Below are 16,330 nucleotides of genomic sequence, written 5' to 3' on the forward strand. Positions count from 1 at the left end.
TAGATCTCCAAACTTAAATTTTTTATTCTTAACCTTGATGTTATGACACTAGGTAGCTCTAAGCCTATAGACTTCATTTTTAATTGCAGTTGTGAGATGTTATTCTTTTAGAAAGTCAAGATTAGTCCTAAGACCTTATTTATTGCCTTCTGATGTGTGGTAAAATACCTAGTGGCTTGGACATTTGATTTCAGCTAAGATCATAATTTTTATCCTATACATGAGAAGAAATAATATTTCATTAGTAGATATCTTTTCATTTTAACTTAGTTTTTTTATCTTCTAGTTTCTATCTTTTAATATATTTTTTAAAGTCTATTAGACAAGACTTTGTTATTCAATTAAACTTGATTATTTGTTCGACTATGTGATACCAAAAAAAATTTATGATCAATATGAAGCTTCTGGCAATGCTGGAAAAATTAAAAAATATTTCATGTGAATATAGACTATAAATATAACTATCTCACATGAAAAAATTAAAAAATATTTTATAAGAATACAAGTTATAAAAAAATATAAAAGGTTATGTATTCACAAATTAATTTCATATTATCTAGAAGCACAATCTTTTTACTAACTCAAGTCACGTACGATGTATAATTTTTCACTGAATCAGCCCTTCACCTGTCGGCATTTATGTAATGGAAACTCTCATTTTGGCGGGAAAAAGAATAGCGTCCATGCAATCCAGGTCTACTCCATGTCCTTTGTCTGTGGCATGCACCCATCAATGTATTTACCTTAGGATGTGAGAAAGCTAAACAAATGAAACTTGCTCCGGCGCTGGCATCTGATTCTGAAGGGGAAATACAAGAAAACTTATAGAAACAAAGCATATTCGCATTAACCCAAAATCAAAGGCCACCACCCTCGGAATAGGTGGAGTGCTTGTTAAATTAATAGAAGCCAAATACATATGAAGCTGAAAGAGAAGCAATCACGTCGAATTTACATCACTGTAGACGATTCCTGAAGAATCGGATTCCCTGACCAAATAAACACATAAGAAGGTGATGATCAGGGAGAACATAAGCTAATAAAAACAAATAGCTTCTCTTTTCAAATGTGATATCTGCTTCGTCTACTTTTAAGGTTACTCTCTTTAATTTATTTATCATCACGAGGTTGGCCTAGTTTAAGAAGCCCCTGCACAATGTTCTCAATATCATTTCATTGTTGGTGAGTCTAACAATTAAGTAAGAATCTTGTGCTTTAACCTATTAAATGTATGATATTCACGCATTCTTACGAGCAATGTATCGGTTTTCGCTTTGCCTAAATAAAATTATGAGGAACAAACTAAAACTGAACAAGCGTTTCTCTTGCTTCACCTGGTCAGCTACTCCTACGCCCATATTAAAAAATTCCACAATTCCAACTGGTGGTATGATTGTTGATTTGCAAATCTCCATGTAAGAGTTATTCAGCTGCATCCATGTAACAAGTTCAATGCCAAGGATGCCTGCTAGATGTGCATGTAATCATTATTTAAGAAAAGAAAGCGCACCTCTCCTGTAATGTTATTAGGGCTGTTCATGGTCCGTTTCAAGCTAAAAAAATTCAACCGGACCAGAATATGATATTTCTTGATAATTTGACATGTTTGTCTTCACTGGTGATTTCCATTTCTTTTCCGTTTAACTTAAATAATTGTAAAATTAAGATCTCTTAAAAGCTCACATTAGTAGGAGTGTTGGGGCTCGAATCAACGCATCGCAGAGGAGATTTCCGCTTCAAAGGAGAAGAAATCGGACTCTCGTGGATCACTAAATCTGCATTAGATCTTAATCCCCGTTTCTGAGGAGTAGATTCACCGTTGGAACGGGAGATCTCCTCGGATTTGACGGCCATGATTGAAGACTTGAAACCTGCGATTGACGGAATTGGTAACTGAGTTTATGTGTTCGTTAGGATCTAGAGAAACAAAAAGAAATCGCCGTTATATCCGGCGTTGATGGATAAATAGACAGTAGAGGAGGGTTTTCGGTTGGCTAGTGAAATTATTTTCGCGGGAGAGGTAACCGCCACAAATTCGTCTCCCGCGCATGTAACTGTTACCTTTCGAATCAATTCGTGTTTGGGCTGGATTCTGTGGATTTAAATGTTTTACTTGGGCCTCAGTGGGGCCTGGTAAGTAACCACTCCAATCACCCATGCTATATAGTGATTGAAATACCCTTAAAAACATAATAAAATTGTAGCTTAAAAACAAAATAAGCTTTTACAACCAATCCGAGGGTTTTATTGATTTTTCCCTTTTCTAGTGCACGGTAAAAATACTTGATTGTCCTCGGCATCAGTTTTTATAGCTTCGTTTCAAGGTCTTTTTTGTATTTTTACTTAGGTTTTTTTTTTTTTTGTTATGTTTACGGTGAGCTGGGGTTGTTTTTATCCTTTAACATAAATATAATATTATTAAAGTTAAAAGTTGCTACGCGTGTACGAACACGCAGAGGTGCGTCGTCTCCATCTACCTTATTTGATCGGCATGTGAGGCGTGTTACGATGGCTTTACCCCCCATTCCACGACGATGTCAGAAAGTTTTGCCTATCCTCTTCAACGTGATCCAATGTATTTGGCCACTGGAGCTACGGTTGGGGACGACGGAGCTACGGTTGGCGACTGATTGAATTTGTTTTTCCTTCTCTCACCTTTCTCTATCTATTTTTTTTTTTTGCCAGACTTTAATTCTATCATTTGAGTCTATTTTAATTTTGAATTTGATATTTATTTTATTAATTACTTATTATTTTATTTTATTTTGTTTTGATTTTTATTTTCTAGATGCATCCTACATGTTTGATTCAATTTAATTTTTTAAAATTTGATTTTTATTATTTTAATTTTTTATTTTATCCTCTCTTTTTTTTAATTTCAATCCTTTGAGTTTATTCTAACTTTTAATTTGGTCTTTATTTTTTTAATTGTTAATTATTTTGTTTTGAATATTTTTTTATTCAATTGTGTCCCTAGGCTTTGATTCAAGTTATTTATTTTTTAATTTGGTTTTTATTGTTTTGATTTATTTTTATTTTATCCTCAATTATATTCTCTTTTTTTAAAAAAATTTAATCCACCAACATTCTATTTAATTTGATTTTTATTTTATTTTTTACCCTTTTTATTTTGGTTTCTATTTTATTTTTATTTTCAATTTCATCTTTTAATATTTTTTTTATACTTGTGCTTTGGTTTCATTATTTTTTCATGTTTTTTTTTTTTATAGATAATCTCAATCTCATGGATTGAATAACAAGTTTTAAAGATTACTATGGATTGACTTTAGTATTTTTTTAATTATTCTTTTGTTTATTTCATTATTCATCATTATATTATTTAAAAATTTAAATTAATTAATTTTTTTAGTTTTTTCATGAGATTATTAAAGTCTACTGTTCAATATTATATCTTTTTAATTTAATATGTATTGATTTAAGTTTTTATTTTTTTTATCATTAATTTATTAAATATTAAAGTTTATTTTTTATTTTCGTCCAATAAATGATTATCCCGTTAAACACCTCTCTTTATGAATGGACCACGTGACAAGGCCCAAGAGCACGCTTGACTTATTTTTCTCCCTCCCTCCCTCCCTCCCCCCGTAGTTGCATCCTTCCATGTTTAGCTTACTCGGAATTTAGACACTTCATTTTCTTTTTTCTTTTCTACATTATCTTCACACTATTGATGTTGGCTTCAAAAAAAGAGACAAGTGAGTTTTTAAAAAAATGCTCATTAAAAAATATCGGATAATTTATAAATTTATATTCTATTCTTATAGAATGCATAAATTAAATTTTTTAATGTAATCATGCATAATTTAACAAATATTTTTGCACCTTTGAAAAAACCACTAAAGAAAAAACTAAAAAATTAGTGATGCGTCCTTCAAAGTAAATGAGCTAATCTCTTAGATCGTGTCTAATGTTAAAAAAAATCTCTTAGACCAAATTCAATTCTTAATTTCAATTTAAATTAATAGGAGTTAAGCACAAACTATAACATATTTTTGTAAATAGATTCGCACAACATGCGGGTTTATTCGTTGGTTAATGACTGATCATAATTTGATCTAATTGTATTTATATATATCAATGCTTTGAATTATAATATTTTTTATTAACTAATAACTCAATTTGAAAAATAATAAGAGTATGAATGAAGCATAATTCAACCTCTATATCAGCATAAAAATTTTAAACGACTTACATTTTTTTAAAAATGGATTGATATGATGTGAGAGACAATTTACTTGTTTTATATTAGAAAAATAGCATGTAAAGTATATTTTCAATGAAAACTTATATTGTCAATACATGACATTACGGGACACCTATATTATTTTTACTATTGAAAAAACAATTAGAAAAAATAAAGATTTTATTAGATTCGTCATTTAGTAATTCGAGGAAACTAGAAATTCTAAATTAGATACTGGTTTCAAAGATTCAAATACTGAGTTAGTTATGATTAAAAGAAAGTAAACTCAACCCTTAAAACATCTTTTCAAGTGAAAGGTTATTTTTACTTGTATTTTTTCTAATTTTATTCAAATGTTATAATATTCTGATTATTTGCAATTTTATTTTTTAGGGTTAATGTTGATCTCTAAAAATAGAAGATACGTCAAAAAAATAATATCGATCCTTAAAAAATAAAAAACTCGTTAAAATGTTGACATTTAACTCTAAAAAGAAGAGTTATGGTCCAAGTTGCTAAAAAAAAGGGGGCATAATCCAAATGTATTTTTAAAATTTTGACATTAGTTCTTTTTAAAAAAAAAAACTGACATGTTGATGAATAATGTTTATACTTAAAAATGAATTATGTTAAATAGCTAAAAATATAGGCATAACCCGAATTTGAGAAATGGGCTTTAGACCCATGCACGACAATGAGATAGACTAACTGTTAGACCCACATCATTATTATTTTTTATATTTATTTTAGATATTTACACAATACAATAAATGAAATAGAATACCTTTAGAGGTCCCTAAATTACTAGAGGATTACTGGCTAGAAAAAAGATCGAAATACCCTTGAACTTCTATGGAAATTATGAAAATACCCTTGTTGCACTTGTAGCTCACGTATGGCCATTCTATAGCTCACATGCAACCATTGTTGGAAGGGGTGATATTTTTTGAAGATATTGCAGGACAAAAAAAGCAGGTTTTGTTAGATATCAGTGAGAGAATTTCAATTATGGTGGTTTTGTTGTTCGTGGATGGACGAGGAGATAAAATCGATGGTCTAAAGCTTCGATTGACTGAAGGTAACCACATTCCTTTCCCAGCATGATATGGTGTCGATGACAATGAAGACTACCCGGGGTTAGCTTGATATAAGTATAAGAGTCTTTATGTGGTGGTTTCATTGTGAGATGTTATGGAAGTTAGGAGATCTGATGAGAGAGGGAATCATCAAGATGAAAAGTGAGATATTTTAAGAAGTGTTACGGTATGAACGCAAGTATGGTAATCAAGTGCACCTGGAGCTAGTAGACAATTGGATTACTTCTTAATTGATCCCTCGTCTGTGGTTGGCTTGATGTGAAAATTGATCTAATGATACTGATTGATAGATATTTGCTTCGATGTAATAAGATGTACTGGATGCTTAGTACACCGGGTGATGTGGAAAGACAAGATCAATGGATATATTTTTTAAGGGCTATGATGGATTTAGGTTTTAATCTAGTGGGGCAAGTCTTGTTAGATTAGATTCAGTCAAGGGTTTAGATCTAATTTTTACAATATCAACTAGTTGGCATATTTTTGAAATTTATTTAATTATTTTTATAAGTCAATATATTACTAAGGTGAAGAAAAACTTAAAAAACATGAATAGTATCTTTCATTTCTTAACATTCATATTACATTCATCCTTTTTTTTTTATGTCAACTTTGGATTGTCTTTAATAACTAGTAGTTAAAAGACATACTATTTATATCTAGGAGACACGACACAAAACATCCCAAACAAAATTTTCACAACCACCAACTACTCATTGAAAGAAAAAAATTGAATGAACATATCATACATAATATTTTTTTAAAGAATCAAAGTTTATAAATTTATATAAATCATCTCTATTTACCCTAATCAATAATAAAACCCTTTTAGAAAATGTCTTCTTCACTACATCCAGGCCCTTATAACTTGGTGTCTACTAGCTTCAATCATCACTTAGTAATGGTAAGATTTTTCCTAGTACAAGATTCTTTTTTTTTTTGAATTTCTATGGTCAGATATTCCAGTCATATGCTTTGGTCATCTTTTTTTTTTTTAGATTAACGTGGGTGTCCGGGCCAGCTTGCGCGCACCACGACTAATCCCACGGGCCCTGAAGTTAACGACCATGTAAGCCTCCAGTGACCATCATATGAGCAACCAAGGACTCGAACCTGAGACCACAGAGGGAACAAACCCCTTGATCCCAAGTCCTTACCACTTGACCACCACCTAGATGGTTTTTGGTCATCCTTTTTTAATATAGTTAGTGATGACAAATTGCAGCTAACCTCTTATCACTTATCATGTTTAACTGCTCATATCTTTTTTAATATAGCTAGTGATGACAAATTGCAGCTAACCTTTTATCACTTATCATGTTTAACTGCTCATATTTCATTTTAGTTTATTTAACTTCTTTCCGCTCAGATTCAACTAGCAATCTTAGAGATGAAATTTCTACTTTTAAAGGTATGTAAAGCGTAGCTCCAGTATATGAAAATTGATCTGATGGTCCTGACTAACATATATTTGTTATAATATGATAAGATGTATTAGATACGTGGTAAGACAAGATCAAATAACAAATTTGTTAAGGGATGTGATGAATTGAGTTTTAATTTAGTCTGGTTAGTTTTATTATATCAAATTCAATCAAGGATTCAAATCTAATTACTATTACATCTATGGGCTAACATATTTTTTGAATTGTTTTTTTTATCAATATTCTATAAGGGTTAAGAAAAAAAATACACTTCTTAACAGTTTATATTACATTCCTCGTCCCTTATTTTCCTATCATAGCCAGTGGTAAAGAGACATAACATTTATATTCATAAGACTCTACAAGAGACAGGGATCATCTTAATGAAAATCTTCATCTACATTAAATACTTCGTTAAAAAAAAAACTTTGATATTATTAATTTTTGTTTTATTATATATAATAATAAATATATATACAAGTAAAATTTAAAATTCAAATAAATATTAAAAAAAATTATTTCAATCGCTAAAAATCAATTTTGATTACATAAAATTCATTTCAAACTCCAATATTTTTCAGCTAGTATCAACTTCATGGACCCGGTTTTCAATGAAAATAATGGTTTTGGCCTGAAATGGCCTGAAACGCTTTTCTTTTCCTTTTCTTTTTTTATCTTGATCAACATGGTTTAACTTATATTAACCCAGCAGACTTGATTTTAATCAAAAATGATGATTTTAACCATAAATAACCTGAAACTAATTTTTTATCCCGGTCAACATAGTCTGACCTATATTGACCAGGTGAGATTTGTTTTAACTAAAAATGATAGTTTTGACTCGAAATTACTTGAAACTCATTTTTTATTTCGGTTGACACGGTTTGAACTATATTAACTCGATAAACTCGGTTTTAATGGATAAAGACGATTGACTTGAGAAAAATATATTTTTAAATTTTAAATTTTTTCTCAATTTTTTGGATTCTTCTAAATAAAAATAGAAATAAAAAAATATGTGAGAAAATTTTGGAGAATCCAAAATTGAGTTTTTACATATACTATAATCTTTTATTTGATAGAAACGAAAATAATTTAAAATAAATCTGTTCTACCGATGCACATATTAGTAGATAATTTACATGTTACATTTGTTGTCACATAGCTTTAGCAAGATTAATTATTTTATTTAATTTCTAAAAATAAAGCAACGGTTCATATATATATATATATATATAACGTCAATGAAAGAAACAAAAAACAAGTTCCCCGGGTAAAACAAAATGGATCGAATTCCATTGCATGAAACCCAAGCGACAAAACTTTATCTTTTTTGTTCATATATAATAGCAGTATCCTGTATATATACAGAGCAACTAAGCTAGTGGGTATCAATCGATGTCTAGAATATCAATGGAAAGGAAAACTTTGTCACAAAAATTCGTTGGCTCTCACAAGCAGAGCATACTTAAATTAACAACCACTTGAATAATAATCTAATAAAAATTTTATTTAAAAAAAATATTTATCATTTATATTTTATGAAATAAAAATTATTCTCACGTAGCAAAATAAAAATTATCTAAGACCAGGCCTCCTTATCAAACATATAAAAAAAATAAAATATTTTTTAAATATTTTTAAAAATCTCATTTATAATTTTATAAAGCGGCTATGCTCGCAAGTGAGAATTTGTAATTTATATATTGTATGGACTTGAATGGCCATGGCTCTTGAACAGTACTAGTGGTGTGTGGGGTATCAAACCATGGCCAAGGAACCACCATCTGTGGCGTGTGGCCACCTTACAACGACACGGTGGAAACGATCAGTTCATGTCGAAACGCCCACCTCAATAAGATACTTTTATTAATCGCTATATTACTAAAACCCTTTTCCTGCTCTATACACGCCTTACAGAAATCAAAAACCCTTTTCTGCTCATCCTCACGACACCGAACACTAGATGATATGGAATTCCATCGGGTCGGAAAACCCCTCCACTTCCATAACCGAATAGATCATGAGTTTTTACCCGTTTTCGTGAAAGAAAATTGAAGTCCCTCCATTATAATTACCATCCTTGCTTATGATGGATATTCTTGATTGTTTTTATCACAAAACCCAGTTAATATATTTTTTTTAATCTAAAAATCCTAAAATAAAACTTTTCATGCTAAAAAAAATCGAAACCCTGAGAATATTGTGATGAGTTTTTATACATATATATAAGATTTTTTAAAAGGGGATTTCGTGATTATCCACTGCAGTTAATTATTTACCTATATGTTAAGAAATATCTGTGCTCATAAAATATTAAAAAAAAGTTTAAATTACATAATTTTCGATCTCTTGTTAGCTATAGGTGTATAGCCTAAAAATTATTTGGTTCTAAAAACAATACGTGAGTATTTTTTTAAGAAAAGCTCATTAAAAAAATATAAGATAATTAATAATCTATTATTATAGAATAAGTTAATTTTATTTTTTGTTATCATGCATAATTTAACAAATGTTTTTTCGCCTTTGAAAAAATAACTAAAGAAAAACCTAAAAAATATTACCCTTTTGATATGTACTTGAGATCAGTAAATGAGTTAACCTCGTAGATGGTGTGTAATTAGGCCAGATCAGTCAATTCTTAGTTTCAATTCAAATTAATAGGAGTTAAGCATAAACTAAAACAGATTTTTGTAAATGGATCCGCACAGCATGCGAGCTTATTCTCTGGTCGATGACTAATCATAATTTGATCTCATTAATTATATCTATATCAATGAAAAACAATTTACTCAACTTCTGAATTCTTACAAACTTGTTTACGATTTAAATTCTTTTTATCTATAGTAAATTTATTTTATTTCCATTATTAACTAATTGGATATTTTTTTATCAACTGAATTTGAATGATTAACTATAAATAAAAAATCATTGGATTTTTTTTAATAAAAATATGCTTACAAGTTATTTTATATATTCGACGCATGCCTATTTAAAATTATCAGTTAAACTCTATTTTTTAGAGAGAAAAGATTTACTAGTAATTATATTATACATGATTTAATAAACTCATTTAGAAAGAATTCAATTCAAGAAATAATAAGAGTATGAATGAAGCATAATTCAACCTCTATATTAGGATAAAAGTTTGAAACAACTTGAGAAACTCTAAAATGGATTGATATGATACTAGAGAGACAATTTACTTGTTTTATATTTTAAAACTAACACGTAATATATATATATTTTAAATGAAAACTTATAATACGATATTTTATTTAATAAAAACAAAAGATTTTCATTCATAGATGTTTTATTGAAAAGTTGAAGTTTATTTTCTCGCCCCGCTATGCATGTTTGTAGATAATATTTTACATTTGATGTCCCGTAGCTTTAGCAGGATGATTAACTATTTAATTTAGTCTCTAAAAATATAGCAACCGTTCATTATATGTATAATTAACGTTATGATATAGGCAATGACTTGGAGTGAAGGAAACAAAAAACAAAATTCCCCGGGTAAAACAAAAGATGGATGAATTCAAGCGACAAAAACTTTATCTTTTTTGTTCATAGATAAAGTCAGTATCCTGTATATATACAGAGCAACTAAGGGAGTGGGTATCAATCAATGTCAAGAATATCAATAGACATGAAAACCTTGGCACAAAAATTCGATGGCCCTCGCAAGAGAGAAATTGTAATTTATATTTTGTATGGACTTGGATGGGCATGGATCTTGAACAGCGCTAGTGGTATGTGGAATATCATACCATATATGGCCAACGAAGAATCAACCGGGGCCCCCCCTTACAACGACACCGTCGGTGACAACGATCACTGGCGTGTCGAAAATTCCACCTCGCTAAGATATTTTTATTAATTGCTACATCACTATAACAGCCTCGCCATTTCTTCAAGAGAGCAGAAACTCGAAAGACATGTAATGATGCTTAATTTACAAACAAAATCCTGATAGTTGTTTATATATATATATATATATAAGAAATCAACTGTTTAGAATTTATAAAATCCACATTTTATCAGCGATTATATGGAATTTGTTATAAGAAAATTGTTCGATTAACAATATTGATTTATCAAATACATGTACCATGCATGAATCCAGACTTCCAGCTCGGCAATGAATTTGTAAATCTCAAAGTACCTAATGATTCTTACACTTCTTGATAAGCACAAGCTTGAAAGAAAAAAACCCATGTCGTCGATGAAAGGGAAGGTGTTTTTGTCATTTGGAGTGGAAACGGAACCAAGAATTGCTGAGAGAGAACGATGGAACTATCAAAGGCTTTTTATTGGGCGGGAGAGGAAGAGAGAGGAGTAGATGAGGAGATAAGGAGATTGGCATGGCATCGGTGTCTGCATGTCCCTGTCCAATCTTCGTGCCCCCTGTGAAACACAGAGGCCACTCTCGACGTTTTCCTTCTGTTGGCTATTTTCTCTTTTACGACAACAATCGAGTCTCGACGAACTCATCGGTCTCTTCTTTCCTATTGTTTGAATAGTAGACAAGTTCGAGCTCATTAAACATGAGAATTCCTGTCAAGCTGTTTATATATATATATATATATATAATAGTCGAATTTCATTGATGATTATAGAACTTCATTAAGTGTATGTAGTTCTGCCCGAAGAACATATTGAAAAAGAGAACAAGAATGCGAGATTACATTTACTATACTAGTTTGTTCATTTTAGAATTTTTTCTACACTTCTGAAAAGGTCATTTCCTGTGTATAGAAATATTGATAATGACTTTAACCAAACTGATAATATATGAAGTTAGAGATCAAACATTTAGGTGATCTCATAGCTTCCTGTCAAGCTGCTTGCTTTCGAATTTTCTACTCCGAAATCTTGCTAGTGCAGGGGACATGAATCATATCTCTAAATGGCTGTTGCATATACAAAAATATCCGAGATCTCAACCTGATTCTGCCGAGGGCTATCCACTATATCTAGATATCATTTCTCATTAATATATACTCATATACACAGAGCACAGTACTGTGAATATTTAATTTTGTGCCCAAGCAATCATTTACCGTGGTTTCAATCTTGTTAAGATCAAGTTCTTAAAGTTAAGCTGTATATATTATATAATTTGGCTTGAGAGTTTTGTGATTTAAAATTATAATTAATGATGGTGATTTTTAATAGTTAATAAATTTTATTGACTTAATAGTTTAGAATTTTGATGGTGTTGTATAAAATTTAAATGATTAGCATTAATATAATTAATATTTAATCATTTTAATATGCTAGCGTTCAATGATTAAATTTATTAAATATAGTTTTTTTAAATATATTTGGTAACTAATATTTTTGTTGAATTATGCGTGTGTGTGTGGCATGTATTTATGATGGTAAGTATGTAATTCTCACCATCATAATTTCTTAGAAAAATAATAATTTCTCATTTTATTTAGTTTATCATGTATCTACAAATATTTAAAGACATTATTCTTGTATATTCTTCTCAGGTTTCATTTTACTGTCTGTCTATACCCTACTGGCTCAAATATGCAAAAATACTGATTAAAAATTTTAGAGAGTTAAATACTATATTATATTTAAAATTATTCTTGTGTAAAATGTAGTTTTTTTTTTATCATTGATTTTAGTTATTTATTTCATTAAAAAAAATCTTTTGTTTTGTTTGCCTAATTCTTTCCATTTAATTTCCTAACATTTCCAACCCTTTGAAAGTTCAAATAATTAAAAATGCAAGACAATCAGGCATTTAGAATGAAAACGTTCATGATCTATATATTTCTCAATTGAAGACTTTTAGGCATATTTCAATGATTTAGTGTATATATGATTCCATGCCGTAACAAAACATCCTTTTCGCTAATGAGGTCAGATTATTAGGTTTTTTCAAATTTGGAACCTTTCTTGCATCAAAGTGAGAGTGCTCACAATGATATCTATCCGAGTAATTAATTCTTAGAAAAAAAATCATCTCAGTAAAATAATTTAAATTATTATATAATATCTAGGATATAATTTATATTAACTTTAATATATTATCTCAAAATCAAATATACAACAATCAATTTAACTTAAAAATTTAATCTATTAAACAAAATCTTAAGATATAATTATATGGTTCTCTAATATATTTTTTTTAAGTAAAAATACGTTAAACTTGAAATTTGTACAAACTTATGCTAACTTATATTTAATTTTTATCAAATAATATAGGAGTGATGAGATTCAAATTTATAATCATTCAATTAATAAAATTATAATATTATATTAAAAAATTATTGCAATTTAATGATTAAAATTATTAAATAAAAATTATATTATTTTATAATATGATTTTGCAGTTAATCTCACTTTTTTTTTATTTTACCGACGTCTCCCCTCCCAATAGACTACAATCCGCTCCACTTTTTATCTTAAAAAACTCCTTCCCTTCTTATCCCTTTGGATTCGATATCCCTTCTATGTAATACGATCTTCCAGACATTGCTTTTAGACATGACGTTACTACAACATAATCCAGAACTCTCAACTGGAGAGAGTCGCAGTCATTGTAAGAAGATAATTTACATGTAAAAGTTTTGAAAAATTAGTTTAAGAATATGGTTAGTGAATTTATTTGAAGTCATGTGGTTTGTTTATCCTTGAAGTTAAGAGTTTGTTAGAAATTATTTTATAGCATAAGTATTTTAATCTAAAACATTAGTATATATGTCTATAATCAATTATGACCAAATAAAAAAATTAAATTTAAAAAATTAAATTTGTTAAACATCAAAAAACTTTAAGGCTAATAAAAGATCATAATACTTTTTTATAACTTGTAAAGTTAAAATTAAACTTAAATGAGAACAAAACTTTTAGAAAAAAAAAATTTAATTAAATTTTAAACTTAAACCATACACACATACTAAACTCAATACTAAACTCATGCTCAAGTTAGGAGCTAGATTTGAGTTAGTAATAAAATAATTTTTTAGTCCAAAAAAAATTGTTTTTTTATAAGCCTTTGAATCTATCCATTACAATTCCACTACTTGAATAATTTACTTTTTTTTTTTAAAAAAAATATGGTTTTAAGGAAAAGTTATCAGGTTTATTAATGATGGGAATTAATTATGCATCAAATTTGGTTTTAAAATTAAATACAAATAGGGTTGAAAGGGTTTGTTACGGAATTAAGCAATTAGCTCCTTTTCCTTCCTTCTCCTGTGTTTTTCTTGCTCTTTCTAGTATCCATCATAGGGCTCTAGGTTTTTGTTTCCATACAGGGATTTTGAGTCAGTTTTTCAAAGTTCATAGACTTGATCAGCATATAATTTTTCTAGAAAATTACTTGTATATAAATTATCAGCATCAAATGACAAGTAATAAAGTCTCGGTCAGTACAAATAATATAAACAACGTGTTCCAAGTCCCTTTTATATGTGTCAAGTTCTCTAACAAGTAAATATTAACAAATATTTTAAAATGTGTTGGTTTTTCATTGTAGTTTTTTTTTTTTCACTTCTTCTTCTTCTTCTTCTTTTTTATTTTATTTTTAAATTATCTTTATTAATTTTTTTAAATATTAAGTTAGTTGAAAATTTAACTATATAATTTTTTCTTTAAAACATTATAAATTGCTATAATATTCTCATACATTGTTTTTTTTAAATAATCTTTGTAGATTTTATTTTTTTTATATTAAGTTGGATGAGAATTTAACTTTGTAGTTTTTAAAAAAAAAAACAATATGAATTGCTACAATGTTTCCCCTATATAGTTTTTATTTTGCTGCAATATTTCTCAACATATTTTTTTTTTAAATAATCTTTATTAAATTTATTTTTTCAATATTGAGCTGGCTAATAATCTAATTTTAGCTTTCCCCACATGTTTTTTTTTTTTATTTGTTTTTCTTTTTTTCCAAAATTTTCATTTTTACATTTTTTTTGTTTTGTTTTTTTCAAAATTATTTTTGTTGATCTTTTTTTTCAAAATTATCATTTTTTACATTTTTTTTGGTTTGTTTTTTTCAAAATTATTTTTGTTGATTTTTTTTTTTTATTTTTGGGCTGATTAAAAATTTAGTTTTTTTTTGTTTTTTTATAAACACTATAGCTTTCCTTATGTGTTTTTATGTTCGCTTTTGTTTCCTTTTTTTTTAATTTTTTTACCCAAAATTGACTTCTTTTTTTTTTTGAAAATAGTCTTTGTCGGTTTTTTTATATATATATTGAGCTGATTGAGAACTTAGCTTTGCAGTTTTTTTCAAAAAAAAAAATATTATGGATTATTACAGTGTTTTACTTACATGGTTTTTGTTTGGCTGCAGTGTTTCCCCCACATATTTTTTTTTAAATTATCTTTGTCAAATTTATTTTTTCAATATTGAGTTGGTTGAAAATTTAGCTTTAACTTTATCTTTCCCCATGTTTTTTTTTATTTTAAATTTTTTCCCAAAATTGTCTTTCTTCTTTATATTTTCTATTTTCTTTACAAAATTATTTTTTTTACTATTGAGTTGGTTGAATTTAGTGTTTTAATTTTTTTTTTTAAACGCTAGATTGCTATAGTGTTTCTTTATATGGTTTTTTATTAAATAATTTTTTTTTTCAGAATTATCTTTGTCAATTTTATTTTTTTCATATTAAGCTGATTGAGAATTTAGTTTTGTAGTTATTTGAAATACTGTAGATTGCTATAGTATTTTCCCACATGATTTTTGCATTGTTATAGTGTTTCCCCACATGTTTTTTTAATTGATGTTTTTTTTACAAATATGTTTTTGTCAAATTTATTTTTTTCATACTGAGCCGGTTGACAATTTAGCTTTTTTTCCTTAAAATATCGTTAATTGCTAAAGTGTTTTCCCATATGATTTTTTTTTATATATTTTTTTAAATTGTCTTTGTTGTTTTTATTGCTTTTAATATTGAGCCGGTTAAAAATTATAATTGTAGATTTTCTCATGAAACACTATAGATTGTTATAGTGTTTCCCTGCATGTTTTTTTTTTTCATTTCATTTTTTTTTATATTTGTCAAAATTATCTTTGTTGATTTTTTTTAATATTGAGCTAGTTGAGAATTATAATTGTATATTTCCTCACAAAACACTATAGATTGCTACAATTTTTTCTTAAATGATTTTAATATTGAGCTGGTTGAAAATTTAACTTTAACTTTCTTCACATGTTTTTTTTTTATTTTTTTATTTTTTTTTGCTTTTTTTTTCTTCCAAAATTATCTTCTTTTTTTTTCATTTTGTTTTATGTTTTTTTTTCATAATTGTTTTTGTCGATTTTGTTTTTTTAATATTGAGCTGGTTGAGAATATAATTTTATAATTTTTTTCTTAAAATATTGTGAATGGTAACAATTTTTTTTATATAATTTTTTTCATAAATTAACGATAATACATAAGCATGGCACAAACCCGCGATGCCGTGAACATGTCACCTAGTACTGTATATTTTCTGTGAGATTTACTACTGTTTTTATGTCAGAAATATATATATTGCATGCAATTTGATTATTCTATACTCTTCTGCCAAGTTCATAGATTTAATTCCTAAAATTTAATATTTATTTGTTATAATTTCAACACAAA

This window comes from Populus euphratica, unplaced genomic scaffold (genome assembly GCF_000495115.2).
Source record: "Populus euphratica unplaced genomic scaffold, PopEup_1.0 scaffold76.1, whole genome shotgun sequence".
Lineage (NCBI taxonomy): Eukaryota > Viridiplantae > Streptophyta > Magnoliopsida > Malpighiales > Salicaceae > Populus > Populus euphratica.